A 16,790-nucleotide genomic window follows, 5' to 3' on the forward strand; every position below is an offset into this window, starting at 1 on the left:
ATGGAGTGCAAAACTTCCAAACCAATTGAAGGAGCTTTAAAAAAAAAAAAAAAAAAAAAGGAAAAGAAAACAATCCAGAAAAATGGAGGCATAGAGAAAAAAGAAAAACTGGACAAATAGAAACCATGAAATTAGATGGTATACGGTCTAGTCTTTTAATAGACTACCACAGGATAATGCAAACAAATGAACTCATAAACAAAATGCAAGAATCTCAAAAACGTAATGTTAAGGGAAAAAGCAAGTCCCAGAAGAATAGGTAGGTACGTGTCAAATTTTAAAGTGAAAAAGCATGCAGGATTAAACATGTTGATTACGGATACTCACATGTGTAATAAAACTATAAATAAAAGCAAGGTTGGGATAAACAGAAAACCCAAGGTGGTGATGACCCCTAGGAGGGGCCAGAGGCCGGGAGGGTATGGGAGGGCCGCATAAGAGCTTCAAAGAAATTGTTACTATTTCAACACTTAAGCTGGGTGGTGAGTATAGGATCTCACACATTTGTGACTCTTCTTATTACAAAACTGATTTTGCATGTATTTAATTTTAAAATTTAAAAGCGAAGAAAGACATGGAGATTGAACAGATGACCCTAAACCCACTTTTAACTAAATTCAGAGGGTTAACTTGTCTTTCCCAAGGACACCAGTGTGTGAATCATCACTACAACCGGAACCCAGGTACCCTAATTCCCAGGTACCCTAATGACGTGGTGACACCTCAGCCTCCCTGACAGGTCCTAAGTGTCTGTGATGTGTTTGCATAGGGGCATGGACCAATTAAAGTGGGAAGTGTTTCAGCTGTATTCTTTAAACCTAAAGCTTTATTACTTTTGAGTCAAAATAGTTGGGATTCCCTATTCAGATTTTTCAACATCTCAGAGATGCAAAATTCTCCAAATACATTTTAACTGAGTTATTTCACTCCTTAAAATAATGAAGGGCCTTGTGTGACGTTGAGAAAGCAGAGGGTAAAATGGAGTCTAGATGTTTAACGGTGTTTTGTGGGAAAGTTCGTCGCATTACATTGACTGAGAAAGGAGCGAGTTCCAACCACAGCATAACAACGCCACTGGGGTGTGGTCCTGCAGGCTCAGCCCTCCAGGAGGAACATGTTGCCGCTGACCACCACCCCCCCGGATGCCCCCATGCCCACACCTGCCAGCTTTGCAGAAGTCTAGTCTTTTCCCAGGACTCCACACCCCTGAGCACAGGTCCCCACCATCCACATCAGCCAGGAGGGGTACATGAGGCTGTAGAGGATACTGCTCACTGCTGATGCCCGGCCACACCCCTCTGCCTCTGCCATGCACCAGACAGCAGGTGACTCTGCCTGCAGGTGCTCCCTGGCCCCCTGAGCCTGCTCAGCCTGAATGCTTTATCTCAGGGATCAGCTCACTTAAACCTCACAATAACCCCGGGAGGCAAGGTTATTCCCAATTGGCAGACAGGAAAACTGAGGCTCAGAGAGGTTAAGTAAATTGCTTCAAGTCAGCCAGCCCATAGGGGTGTGCCGGAAATGTAACCCAGGAGGCCAAAGAAAACCTTCCAGACCTGAGTATGTGTGTCCTTTTTTTTCCCTCTCTTTTTGTTTTTGTTTGGTTTGTTTTTTTCATTCTGATATTGTTCTAAAAAGTCAAGTGGTTTTGTGTTTCTTTTTTTTTTCCACTTACATGATTTTTAAAAATTTTTTGTTGAAATGTAGTTGATTTACAATGTTGTGTTAGTTTCAGGTGTACAGCAAAGTGATTCAGTTATATACATATATATAAATATAGATATTCTTTTTTTACATTATCTTCCATTATAGGTTATTATAAGATATTGAGTATAGTTCTCTGTGTTATACAGTAGGTCCTTGGTATTGATAGTTATCTATTTTATATATTGCAGTGTGTATATTTTAATGCCAAACTCCTAATTTATGTTTCTTTTTTATTAAAAAATTTTATTGTAGTAAGAACACTTAGCATGAGATCTGTCCTCTTATGTTTTGTGCACAGTACATTATTGTTGACTGTAGTACAAGGTTGTAGAGCAGGTCTCTAGAGTTTATTCATCTTCCTTACCTGAAACTTCAGACCTGCTGATTAATATCAATAACTCTCCACTTCCCCCTCCCCCAGCTCCTGCAAACCACCACTCCTGTCTTCAGTTTTATGAATTTTACTATTTTCTCTATCTCATATACATAGAATCATATATTTGTCCTTCTGTGACTGGCTTTTTTCACTGAGTACAATGACCTGTTGCATATGGAAGGATTTCCTTCTTTTTTAAGGTTGAATAATATTCCATTGTATTTATAGGACACATTTTCTTTATCCATTTATCTTTCTACGGACATTTAGGTTGTTTCCACATCTCTCCTACTGTGAAAAGTGCTGCAATGAACATGACAGTGCTAGTATGGGCAGACCTCAGAGATACTGCAGGTTCAGTTTCAGACCACCGCAATAAAGGAGATATCACAGTAAAGCGATATCACAGTACAGGGGATATCACAGTAAAGGGGATATCACAATACAGGCAGTCACATGAATTTTTTGGTTTCCTAGTGCATATAAAAATTATGCTTACACTACACTGTAGTCTATCAAGTGCAATAGCATTATGTGCAAAGACACAATGTACATACCTTAATTAAAAAATAATGCTATTGGGAAAATTATGCAGATAGACTTGCTTGAAGCAAGGTTGCCACAAACCATCAATTTGTAAAAAAGTGCAGTATCTCCAAAGCTCAATAAAATAAGGAATGCCTGAATCTCTTTAAGATCCTCATTTCAATTCTTATGGGTAAGTACTCTGAACTGCGATTACTGAATCATACGGAGTTCTATTTTTGATTGTCTGAGGAACATCCGTACTGTTTCCATAGTACTTGCACCATTTTGCACCCTTACCAATGGTGTTCAAGAGTTCCAGTTTCTCCACGTCTTCACCACCATTTGTTGTCTTCTGGTTTTTTGATAGTAGCCATCCTGACAGGTGTGAGATGATCTCTCATTGGTGGTTTTCACTTTCATTTCTCTGAGGATTTGTGGTGTTGAGCATCTTTGCCTATACTTATTGGCCATTTGTATGTCCTCTTCGGAGAAACGTCTATTAAAGTCCTCACCCAGATTTTAATCAGGTTATTAGGTTTTTTTGTTATTGAGTTGTATAAGTTTTTAAATATATTTTGGATATAACCCATTATGAGATATAGAGTTTGCAAATATTTTCTCCCATTTTGTAGGCTGCCTTTTCACCCTTGATTGTTTCCTTTGTTGTACAGAAGCTTTTTAGTTTGATGTAGTCCCACTTGTTTATTTTTGTTTTTGTTGTCAGTGCTTTTGGTGTCGTATTCATGAAATCATTGCCAAGACCAGTGTCATGAAGTTTTTCCCCTATGGTTTCTTCTAGGATTATTACAGTTTTAGGTCTTACATTTAAGTCTTTAAATCCATTTTGAGTTGATTTTTGTGGATGGTGTAAGATCAGGGTCCTTTTTAAATGACTCATTGAAGTGGCAACAGCACTGCACATGTTGCAAAAAGTTTGAAATAACCTCTTCCCATTTGCTTCCAAGAACAACTTTGTATTCTAATATTCTGAATAAACCACACCAAACTCAGTCTGCTCTTTCATATAAGAACACTCTCGTCTTCTTGTGGCAGAGTGGGAAGAGACTAGGATTTGGTACAGAAACACCAGAGTTTTGATTCCCGCTCTGCCACATCCTGCAAGCCCCCAAATGGACAAAACACTCAAACTGCCTGAAGCTCAGCTTCCTCACCTCTACAATCCAGTTAAAAATACCCATGCGACGGGATGGTTTTGAGTGTGCACATGATTAGATCAAATGATGTAAATGTTAAAACAGTAAAACACTATACAAATAATAATGGTTTATACTATTGTTCCTTAAGAACCGTCATGTAACATGAAAGTTTAAAATGCAAGTTTTGGAGTAAGGCATCACTGAGAGATTTGGGGAGATCTTGGGAAATACCTTTACCTCTGAGCCTGCATTTTCATCTGAAGTAGCCCCCAGCCCCTATTAAGGGAGATATGTCTGGAAAGGCAGGTTGACCAACAGCCCAGAAAAAAGATGGTTTCAGTAGCAGTAGGATTTACAGTCTCTGTGTGTCTCTCTGGCTTTACACACAGATTTGATGGTTGGAATTTAAAGGCATGATATAACCATAATTTCTAGCAGCCAGGAACTCAGGGTGACACTCCAGGGAAACAACAAAAGCCAGCTTTCCCCCTCCCACGCTCAGAGGCTTCAGCACTGGGGCTCTGAGCTCCCAACCTGAGTGGACATGTCCGCACCTGTCATACCACCCTGCCGTCTAGCATGATGGTTAGAGCACTAACTTCAACACTGAAAGTCTCAACAAATGCTTTTAAGTAAGTACCATGGAGACATAATGATGCTGACAGCTTGTCCACGACTCTGAATCCAGAGGCATAACAACCTCAGCTCCAGCTCCCTGACCCAGGCTGACATCCACGTCTGTTTGTGACACCCACATCTGCATCTTGCATGTTTAGGTGAAAGATTTCTGTTAGCTGATGACACATTGTGAAGTACTGCATGCCCTTCTACCTCTCTCCTTTAATGATGCTGCATCCCAGGTGTGCTGTAAATAAATCAAGGCTGGCTTTTTCACTGTCCAGCTGAATTACTCTAAAGGGTGTCTACTGATACACAAATCTAATCCACCATTTTTTTTGCAGTGTGTAAGGAGGCATCCAATCTCAAACTACACGTGTCTATTTTTGCCCATTATTCCATTGTAGAGAGAGTCTGGGACAATTATTTATGCATGACCCTGCAGGCTTTAACCTGAGCCAGGTAAAACCAGGTAATGCACAGCTATCGTGCTGATCACTAGTCCCCTGAATGCTGGAAGGACACGCTCTGAAGATCCCTGGAGTGTTCCCGCTGAGCCGCTGTCTCTTCTCTTGGCCATCATGGCATCTCCAGACTTCCGGCTCCATCTCCCCAACTCAGGGAGCCCACCAGGTTCTGTCTGCCCCCTACCCCTCCAATGGACCCCTCCTCTGTTTAGCTGCTGTGATATTCTCTCCAGACTGTAAGCTGGGGTAACCATGGATCTCACCTGGTTTCCTATCTCTCACTATCCTTCATTTCTTGGTGACAGATGTCTTGACACCACTTTTCATATATTCTGGCCATTTTAAAAAAATGTTTCAGGCGGAAGGGTAAATGTGCTCCCTGTTCCTCCATCTTGGCAAAAAATGAAAGTTTCTTTCATTGATTTTTGTCTAATTCTCGTACCTGTGGCCAACTTGTGGTTGCAATTGACAAGTGAGTATGGTTCTATTACGAATGCTGGTGGATATTTTTGTTCACATTAATAATAAGACAGAACTACATGTTGGAATGCCACTTGCTCATCAGTGATGTGAGCAACTTCTTTGCTGGAATGAATAATAGTTTTCAAATATTGGAAAAAATGGCTTTTGAAGTTTTGTGTTATTCACAGTGTAGCAATTACAGACATGGCACACCTTTAAGTGTAATCTGCCTTATTAATATTTTCTCCATCACTTTCTTAAGTCTAGCCAATCAACAAAACAGCAAACCCTGTTTTGCTTATTTCCATGGTGTAAATATTCCCACCATGAATGACTTCAAGATACCAGTGTCACGTCACCGAATGTGGTGTTGAGAAAAGGTGACAGTAGCCACACGAAATGGGTATTTCCACCATATGGGTCAACAGACGTAAATAACCTCAAGAGTATTGATAATAGCAAAATAATTGGGAAGTAATGAGTAGAAACATAGTATATTTAATTGTAAGTTCACACAATTTAGTTTTTAATAGTGGCTTGCAAAATCCTGAAGAGCCACCAAACGGCCCATGTGAGCCCATGTGAGCTGTTTGCCCATCACTGGATGTAGCCTATGATTGGGTCACAGACATGAGTCATAGCCCAGGCAGGCAGGTACACAGGCATCCTTGGAGAAGGCAGTTCTTATTCCTGTATCTTGCAGGGGAAGCGTTCATTTACCTAATGAAGAAGGTGGACCAGGGCAACTGGCTGGGGGGAGCCATGCAAGCAGAGCTATTGGTCCCAGCGCTCACCTCCCCAGCTTCTGAGAAAACTTCATGACTCAGACAGGCACTCTGGGCTCTAATCTCAGTCTCGACTTAATGAGTGTGGCCTGAGGCACACCATTTCACTCTTCATGTCTCAGATTCTCCAGTAGAACCTGTCTCACAGAGTTGTGGTTAGGAGTTATTGTGTCAATGCACGTTAAGTCTTGAAAAAAGTGCCCGGCATGTAGGCACCAGGAAAGAAGTAGCCAATGTTATTATCACTTTTATACAGCCCCATCCCAGAGAAAACCCTTTTTGTCAGCATTCTAGATTCACCCTGATCCATTTAGTCCTGACTTTCACTTCGAAGACTATCTAGAGAGAACACAAAGCCACCTCCTCTTTCCCTAAGAACACCCAGGAAATGAACCCATTTTCCCAGCTCAACAGCACAGCGGGTGGCAGAGCAGACCCATTCAGGCGTAGCTCCTCCCAAGGCTGTGTTCAGAGACATCACCACGTTGGCAGCTTGAAATCAGCCATAGTGGGAAAGTTTATACCCTGGAAATTGCAAACACTACAAGTCGGGGCATTTTCTTCCAGAGAGCTGACTGTTAAACGTTGATCGACACACCACTGCTCCTTCTTGTAGCCTACCTAACCTAAGCAGTTTCGTTTGTTTAATGGAAGGGCTGCCTCATACTTCACTTTGAGAAAATCAATCTCTGTCTAGCAAAGCAGAAAAGGAAATAATGTAGCCTGTCCAATCCTATTACCAGAACACAGTCCTACCAAAGGAATGGGCAAAATTAGCCTGATGCAAACATTTCTCAGGGTGGTTTTGGAAGGAAGTACACAAATTCAAGATAACCTCCTACCTAACGCATTGCCGTTAATGTTGGCTTCTCTGGAATTAGCGATTTGCAGAGTGCAACTTGGAGAGCACTGCCTCAAGAGAGGTCATGATGAGAGCACACCATGAAGGTACCAGTGACAGTTTTCTGGGCCCTTTCACAGCCAAATAGCTCCTGCCAGGCTCCCCATTTGAAGAAAGTGAGACCCAGAAAGGAGAGAGCCATACAAGATCTCCAAGTTCATCTGAGGAACAACCCCAAAGCAGAAGAAGAAGCCACCTTTAAACAATTCTCTCTCATAAGTTCCAGTGGATTTCTAGAAGGCAGATCTAAGACCAGTGAATGGGTGTAGTAGATGGCATTATTGGCTCCAATTCTACCCCCTCTGTTCATGTCCTTTGCTGTATGCCTTGGCAATCTCTCCCACTAAAGAGGAAGATTATTTCCCTGCCACCTTGACTTTGGGCTTGTCCGTGTGACTTGCTATGACCACCAGAACAAGGCAGAAGTGAGCCTGTGCCTTAGGAGGTTTCAGCTATCTCCATGAGAAGAACATGCCTGGCTAGCCCACTGGTCTAAGGAGTATGAAAAAGATGTAGAACAGAGACCCCAGCCATTGTAGCTTGATGCTGAGCCATCCCAGCCCACTGGTAAGAAGCAGAGCTGCCCAGCCAAGTCCAGTCTAGATCAGCCAAACCCCAGTCAACACCAGACTTGAAAGTGAGCCCAGCTGGGATCCCCAGAGCCACCCCAGCTCATGTGCACATCGCTGTTATATGTCTCCAAGACTCTGTGGTTGTTTCTTTGTTTGTTTTATTTTTTTATTGAGGTATAGTTGGTCTTCAAGGTTGGGTTAGTTTCAGGTGTACAGCAAAGTGATTCAGTTATACATACATATGTATCTATTTTTTTCAGATTCTTTTCCCTTCTAGGTTATCACAAAATATTGAGTATAGTTTCCTGTGCTATACAGTAGGTCCTTGTTGGTTATCTATTTTTTTTTTTTTTAATATTTTATTTATTATTTATTTATTATTTTTATTTTTGGCTGTGTTGGGTCTTCGCCTCTGTGTGAGGGCTTTCTCTAGTTGCGGCAAGTGGGGGCCACTCTTCATCGCGGTGCGCGGGCTTCTCACTATCGCGGCCTCTCTTGTTGCGGAGCAGAGGCTCCAGACGCGCAGGCTCAGTAGTTGTGGCTCACGGGCCTAGTTGCTCCGCGGCATGTGGGATCTTCCCAGACCAGGGTTCGAACCCGTGTCCCCTGCATTGGCAGGCAGATTCTCAACCACTGCGCCACCAGGGAAGCCCTGGTTATCTATTTTATATATAGTAGTGTATATATGTTAATCCCAAACTCCTAATTTATCCCCCTCTTTTCCCTTTGGTAACCTCTTTATGGTTGTTTTTTATGCAGAGTTATTATAATAATAGCTAAGTAAAACAAGCAGCAAGAAGAAAATTATTTTTCCCTTGTAAATTATCAGAAACAATGTCTTAGAAGTTGAAAAAAGTTGAAATCATGAAATCTTTGAAGGTTGAAGCTGACGTATTCATTTTGTCATCTCCAAAGCCTACTCCACTGCCTGATACACAGCTGGAGCTCAGTATGTGTTTCTGTACGCCTGTTTGCATAAAAGCGATCTTTGTAAGATGCCTCATCAGGCAGAGAGTTTCCTGTCATTACAGAAAAGCAATATTGCTTGTATTTCATTTTTAGAGTACAGTAAGAAGCACTTTTTATTAAGAGGATAAATTAATCAGGACTTGTTCACATGGAAGTGACTAAACATTGAGTCAAACCAACTTATCCGCTGGCTCACAAAGTTTTAGTGATAGACCAAGTTTGGACCACCTTGTCAGGACCCAGACTGCCTGCCCTGGGTTCTGGATTGTTCTGTGGGAACCCAGCCCTATACTTCCTCCAGGAGCAATGGCTTAGCATTGGCTAATTCAGTGTTCACAGCAACTTTGTAGAACACAACAACCACAGATAACAAGAATTGACTCTGTGTGTGTGCATGTGTGTGTGTGCACACTCTCTCAGTTTTGGTGTTTGATTTCTTGCCTTTGGCAATTTTGAAGCCACAAATTAGAAAACACCAAGAGCAAAAAGTGACCAAAACACCTACAGCCACACAATAGGGGAAGCCACCCAAAACCCTATACAGCGACTCAAAGACCCAGAGCCTACAGCGTGGGAGGGAACACACACTGTGGATTTCTTACCATGTGCAGGGCCCTCAGCTGGGCTCCCCAAGTGGGGAAGGGGGGGATATGGCAAATGCCTGCCCTGGAGGAGCTTTTGTCCAACCAGAAAGACAAGGCGCCTGCACAGACACTTACTATGCAAGGAAGAGAGAGGTCAGCACACGAGAATGATATCCTCAAAATAAGTACCTCCAGGGGACAGAGAGAGGAGGAAGGGGACCACTTGGCTAATTCACTGTGTGACCCTGGGCAAATTGCTTTGTATCTCTTTGATCATTCGTTCATTCAACGAGTATTTTTTGAGCCCCTGCTGTCTGTCACCCAGGCTATGTGCTTGGCACTGTGATTTTTTTTTAAAGATTTCTTTTATTATTTATTTATTTATTTATTTATTTATTTTTGGCTGCGTTGGGTCTTAGTTGCAGCATGTCAGATCTTCTGTTGTGGCGCACAGTCTTCTTTCTAGTTGTGGCCTGAGGGTTCCAGGGTGCGTGGGCTCTGTAGCTTGCGGCACTCAGGCTCTCTAGTTGAGGCGCACAAACTCAGTAGTTGCGGCACGCAGGCTTAGCTGCCCCACAGCATGTGAGAACTTAGTTCCCTGACCAGGGATCAAACTGTGTCCCCTGCACTATAAGGCGGATTCTTTACCACTGGACCACCAGGAAAGTCCCGGCACTGTGATTTTTAAAATCTGGATTTGTGATTCAAATTTGAATTAGAGTTGCCTGGCAAGTTCACCAAGCCTCAGATTTAGGGGCCAAGTTTGCAGATGGTGACCTGAGGTTTGAGCTCCTCAAGATCCAAGGTGTCCCCTAGAGCTGTCCAGTGGCGTGGTCCCGACCAGTCCCCACACCCAAGGTCAACAGTGACCTCTGTGACAGGAAACATCACACACAGAATTTTACTCATAGAGGTTTGAAATACATCCAGGTCTTTCTTCTGGTTTCATTGAAGAGACTGAAGTGCCTCTTATTGGGAATGGATAGAGTTGGGAGGGGTGGTGGAGCTCTAAGTGATTTCTGTGCTCCTGAAAAAAATGTGCTCCTAGTGAACAATGCACCTCCCATCTGCCCACTGGGGTAATTCAGAAATCGTAGTTTTGCCTCAAACTATCATTAATAAAGTGGTCACTGGATTCCACCATGTCTACTTCCCTTGGATATACAGTCAACCCTCCCTATCCATGGGCTCTGCATCTGTGATTCAACATACTGCAGATGAAAAATATTTGGAAAAAAAAATACAGAAATTTCCAAAAAGCAAAACTTGAATTTGTCAGATTCCAGCAACTATTTACATAGTATTTCCACTGTATTAGGTATTACAAGTAATCTAGAGATGATTTAAAGTGTACAGGAGGGTGTGCATTGGTTATATGCAAATACCATGCCATTTTATATAAGGGACTTGAGCACCTGTGGATCTTGGTGTCCACAGCGGTCCTAGAGACAATCTCCCTTGGGTCCCAAGGGACAGCTGTAGTTTTTCTCAGTAGCCTTGTGGGCTCATAGAGGAGCCTGGTAGAAGATGCAGTAATTCTGTGCTCTTAGTTATGTCAGGTCTCAGAAACTTCAGCCTTAACTCCTGACATAAGACATCAGGGAGCTAGTGGATCAAGTTTGGGGGAAAACGGTACAGAAAAGCACTGGATTTCAGCCCAGAGGAGGTCCCTCACTCGATTTTTGGGTAAGGTCACTCTTGCTTTCTGCTTTCCTACAACCACTCTCTGAGTGAATGTGTATGTGATAGAATTTGCTGGAGAAATGAAGGCTAGATGAGTAGGAAAAAAGAGAAGAAAGGAGAAAGACATGAATGCTATCACTTCTCCTGACACCTCTAACAGCCCCACCCAACCCCACGGAGTTGCTGTGGTGAGCCCTCTCCAAAGATGTCTCCCCAGTGACCCCCATTCTGTGGCATTCATACGCTTGTGTATCCCCACCCTTAAATCTGGGATGGCCTTGCGACTCACTTTCTGACGAATAGAATGTGGTGGGAGTGAGACTCTGTGAATTCCACAGCTTGGTCATAAAAAGCCTCACAGCTGCTACCCAGGTTTCTTAGAACACATGCTCTGGGGGAAGCCAGCCAAGATGGTAAATTCTAAGTACCCTGAGACCACCATGCTGTGAGGAAGCCCAAGCTAGCTGTGGAGAGAGAGAGAGAGAGAGACAGATGGCCAGCCTGTCCCCAGCTGCTCCAGGCATCCACCTGAGGCACCAGACCTGAGAGTGAAGAGGCAGATTGACTGCAGGTGTTCAGAAACTCCCGCTTAGCTACCTCAGCATCAGAGTCGGACACAAGGGAAAGCTTGGGACATGGGGAGAGTGTAACAGAACATCCAGGCCATAATGTCTTTCTCTTTCCTCCTGGGCAGCTGGGGGGACTGGGTATCAGCCAAGGGGGCCACAGCCAGTGCCAAGAGGCAAGCGCTCAAGCAGCCTCCTGCCGTCTCTCGTACAGTCTCTGTGAGGCAAGATCAACTTCTGCTGCACGGCCATTGGCACGGCAGGACCACTGGTAGCCCCTGACTTGCAGGGAGGCTGGCAAAACAGAGGGATGAGATCAGGCAAGGGGATGCTGTGAGGGGCAGAGGAAGGCAACGTCTGATGCCCCCTGGCCTCTGGTGCCATGGAGTCAGCCATGAGCCTCGGGCAAGAGCGCTGGGTCTGAAACAAAGGAGATGCTCCAAGACTTGGTGCCTCCTTCCCCCGACACAGCAGGTCTCCTATGAGCAAAGTCTCTCCTCACCAAAGCTAAACAACCTTCAAAACTATGTAGCACAGTGAGTCCCACCTATAATAGTACCAGCTGACAATCTCCTTAAAAATCATAAAATGCCAAGCCCTGACCACCCCCCCAGACCACTCAAATCACCATCTCTGAAGGAGGCCCGGTCTTGGCACTTTCTGAAGGTCCCCAGGGGACCCCAGCAAGCAGCCCAATGTGGGAACCATGGACTCGGCCATATGAAGTCTTGCAGGACATGTGTGCCTCCTGAGCAGGTAATTTTACCATTCAGAGTTGGACATTAAGATTTATGTATAAGGATGGACATCACCGCAATACTTATATTAGTAAACATTTGGAAGCTACGTAAGTGTCCATCAGAGGATTGGTTTAATAAATTATGGTTCATCCTGTGATGAAATGTTATGTGGTATGTCAAGGATGTACATAAAGACTATTTTAGGTCATGAGAAAATGCTCATGATATGTAATATACAACCCTAACTTTGTAAACTATATACACTTAGGTATATAAGTTTTAAAAAAGTCTAATAGGGACTATAGTACTATTTCTGATTCCTAGAATGATGAGTGGGGTTTTTTTTCCCTATTCTTCTTTGTACTTGTTAAGCTTTTTCAGTTTGCAAGGGACATGGTCGTGTTAGTCAGGGGGAGGGGCTGGAGAGGAGGATTATATACAAGGAAGAAAAAAAGCACACAGTAATTTCCGACTCCCCACAGCCAGGCCTCTACAGACTGGAGGACATGCAGGAACAAGACCATTCAGGGTAAAACGAGCTCAAACGCTGGGAGGTGGTCCCGTGGCCCCACTGACCAGTAGCCCCTAGTCTAAGGTTTCGCCATTTTGGTGAGACAACTGCTCTCCGTTGCCGCTTTCGCTCTTCCTGGGGTTAACAGCCAGTTGTGTTGTCTCCAGTGTGAACTGAGCAAGCGCAGGTAACAACGCGGTGGGTGACCAGCTGGCATCCAGGACCGGCCCTGTTAGGCAGGCTCCCCGGGTCAGCCATTCTACTGACAGGCTGCTCTGGGTCAGACCCTCACCCCTGCTCCAATCAGCCGAGGCTCCTGTTCGGAGGCGCATGGGAATGCTCCCCAAGCCCATCATCCGTGGCCCAGGGGTTCATGTGAACCGTTTCCTAGGAAACGTTCCGGGAAAACCCAGTAGGGGAATGGAAAGGTGGGACCCGTGTGCAGCATCAGCCGAGTCCCATGAAAGGGCTCTGACTCACCCCATGGGGGGCTCCAGGGGAGGCTTCAGAGTTGCCCGAATTATGGGGGTGGAGGCGGAGAGGGCAAGACAGGAGAGCTAGCGTGTCTAGACTTCCACACCCATCAGTCATTGGTCAACGACTTCTGGGTCTCCGTGTGCCCTTGACGTGAGGGTAGGGCAGTCGGTCTACCACGAGAGAGGCATCGGGGCCGGATGCCAAGGGATGTGAGCAGACCACCACGTCATGTGTGCAGTGGGTCCCACTGAACTGGAGCCGCTCATAAAGGCCACAATGGGGTCTTCCTTCTTCCTTTACTGGGGGACTCTAGGTGCTCCCAGAGCTTGTCTTGCTGCCTTGGAGCTGTCACATCCCGATCTTTGGTAGAGTAACACTCAGGATACTGATGGTGGTTCACAGGGGCGAAACAATGACGTGACTGCTCGAGGATGTCCCATCCCTGGTGGGACGGAAAGAGAGATTCTTCAGCTCCAGGCAACTCTCCTCATTCCTCGCCTGAGGGTGTTCAAGACCATGCTTCCTTCCTTCCCCCTAAATCCTCCTCCTCAACTTTTGCTTCTGTTGGAACATTATTCACCACAGCCAGGTGGGTGTTCATTGAACCTTTTCTTCCATTTTCTTTTCTAAGCACAGATAATTACGCACGTCAAGTTACGATGCGGGGGTAAATATTGTAATTTGGCTCCAGGGATGTTACACATAATGTGGTTTTTGTTTCCTCTGCCTCACCAGCTAAACAGAGAGCATTGTATCTCCTCCTGGAGGGGTTTGTAATATTCTGGAGGAAACATAAATAAGGTTTTTAATTAAAAAAAAATCACTTCTGAGTCCTGCTGATAGCATCCCTCATCTTCAGAATAGCAGCGTTATTTGTGACATCCAGTGGCAGGCAATTCAGCCTGTTAGTCATGCCCCAGCAAGGCATATGCTCCAATACCGTCATGAAATGACGAGCAACCCACAATCGAACAATCAAACGTGGAACTTTTATTAGCAGATTAAACAGGAAGCGTTCTCCAGAGGCTTCTAAATCAACAGAGCCAATGGTTATTGCCCATTCACCTTTACGCTCGAAAAATGCACTGAAAATGCACTGAATTCTCACCTTGCTCCTGGAGGGGAGAAAGCAAGTCACAGCAGGCTGACTTCTCCCCGCCCACCCCCACCCCCACCCCCCCACCCCCCCGCCCCGCCACCCGCTGGAGGAAAACATTCCAACGGAGCAAATGAATGAGGTTGCCTCATGTAAAAAGGCCACCGAGTGGGACAGACAGATTTCCAGTTCGGGGCTGACCCTGTACTTCATGAATACCTTGTGGTGGTGATGTGTACTGAGATCTATATTAAGTAGGGTGGAGTTTGGGTACCAGAAAAGCTCCTGGTTCTGGCTCTGGAAGGCAGCAAGGGCTTCTCCCCAACTGATGCTCTGAAGGTCACCTCTAACAGAACCCAGAACTGTGAATAATTCAGAAATGGGCTTCCATTCCCTGCAAACCTGCCAGAGAACTAGGGCAAGGGTGACTGAGCAGCCCGGGGCCATGAATGGATTTTATGATAAATAAATATTCACTCGAGAGAGCATGTATGGGGTGTCCGGGATCTGTGCACGAACAGGTGGCTGAAAACAGGAAACAAGAAGTGTGTCCCTTCCTCTCTACATTGAAGGTTAGCTCCTGGCAGGAAGCAGTGAGGGGATCCCAGCTGGGGACCTGGGTTCAAGTGTGTCTTTCCTGTTGCCCGGCTGTGTGCCTGGACAAATGACCTCCCGTTCAGTTGCCCAAGTCCTGCCCTTCGCCATGAAGCCGAGTGTGCCTTTCTCTAGGCACTGGCTTGCAGAGAGCAGAGAATGTTTACACTAAGGTTTAAGGGATGCTGTGATTTAAAAAGAAAAATTAAGGCACCTGGGAGGAGAAGTAAATACATTATTTTAAAGTTAATTAAATAGGCTTTATTTAGTACCTGCCAGGTGCAACGTATCAAAGGGAATATAAAGTTTAATAAATCTCCGATTTCAGGGGGTTTATGATCCCGGAGGGTAAAGTAGTTTGTGAGTGAGCCAGTGAAAGGCAGAACATGGGGAGAGGGACGGCGCCCGAACACAGCCTCAGGTTCACCATCACGGAACAGGAGAGGCAGTCCCCACGCAGGGCTGACGGGCAGCCTCTGACCAAGCACTTCTGACAGTAAGAACAAATGCTCTGCACACTTCCTGTGTGCCCAGCACCTCCACGAGGACCTTACCTCTGCTAACTCGTGAAATCTTCACGTCCACGCCATGAAGAGGGTGCCACTATTATGCCCATTTCACAGATGAACAAAGCGAGGTGCAGAGGTAAAGCAGAACACCCTCCTGACCTGCCGGGGTTAACCTTTTCTAGGATGACTTCTTGGATCTTTCTGTCTCTTTATTTTTCTTCCTGCTACGGCACTTAATTATATCAGCCTGGACTCCACACAGCAATTCACCTCAACAAATATGTGTCAGATTTTAAGGGTGTACAAGACAGGACAGCACAGGGTCAGAAAAGACCAAGGCGGGGGCCCCACCTTCAAGGAGTCTATGGTCCAGCAATGAAGATGAACTTGGATATAGGCTCAAATCGAATTCACAGTGGAACTCCCCCTGTGCTGGGAAAAGGGAAAGACAGTTTAATGGTAAGGATGGATTTGAAATGATGACCAGAGATGGTGCTTCTTTTTCCCTATTTTTAAACAAATAATAATGTTTTTTTCCCATAATCATGATAGTAGGAACTCACTGGAAAATATAGGGAGGATAAAGAAGAAAATTAAAATTATTCATAATCTCACCATCCAGAGCAAAACATTATATGTTCATGTATTTCATGCTAATCTCTCACATCTACAAATTGTCTTTTTAGAAAAAAATAGCAATAGAATTATACTGTTTATGTAATTTTGTATCAACATTATATCATGAGCACTTTCCATTGTCACTAAAAATTGTTTGACACATAATTTTTATTTTTTTAATTTTATTTATTTTTGGGTGCATTGGGTCTTCATTGTTGCGGGCGGGCTTTCTCTAGTTGCGGCGGGCGGGGGCTACTCTTCATTGCGGTGCACGGGCTTCTCATTGCGGTGGCTTCTCTTGTTGCGGAGCACGGGCTCTAGGCGCACAGGCTTCAGTAGTTGTGGCTCGCGGGCTCTAGAGCGCAGGCTCAGTAGTTGTGGCGCACAGGCTTAGTTGCTCCGCGGCATGTGGGATCTTCCTGGACCAGGGCTCGAACCCATGTCCCCTGCATTGGCAGGCGGATTCTTAACCACTGCACCACCAGGGAAGCCCAACACATAATTTTTAAAGGCTACATAACATGCTCATGCATGGACATGCCATAATTCACCTGTCTGTTCCACTGTTGTTGGCTATCTACATTTTGCTGGGTTTTGCTATTAAAAACAATGCTGCAATATCTATTGTTACATGCTTTTTTTTCCCCCCTCAGATCTTGCATGGAATCTGCCTTCTGTAAAAATGGTGAAACAGCTGTAAGAAATTACAAAATTTCTAATGAAACCTTATTGGTTCTTGTTGTTTTGGCATCTGCTGCTTCAGGAAAACCAAGTGTCCTAGTCTATGGATGGGCAACCCAGTCTCACAGCCACCACCTGCGCCCAGAAGAATCTGCCTTCTCACCCCACATGCCATCTTGTCGGGTCCAT

The sequence above is a fragment of the Balaenoptera musculus genome, chromosome 15 (genome assembly GCF_009873245.2).
Source record: "Balaenoptera musculus isolate JJ_BM4_2016_0621 chromosome 15, mBalMus1.pri.v3, whole genome shotgun sequence".
NCBI classification, from domain to species: domain Eukaryota; kingdom Metazoa; phylum Chordata; class Mammalia; order Artiodactyla; family Balaenopteridae; genus Balaenoptera; species Balaenoptera musculus.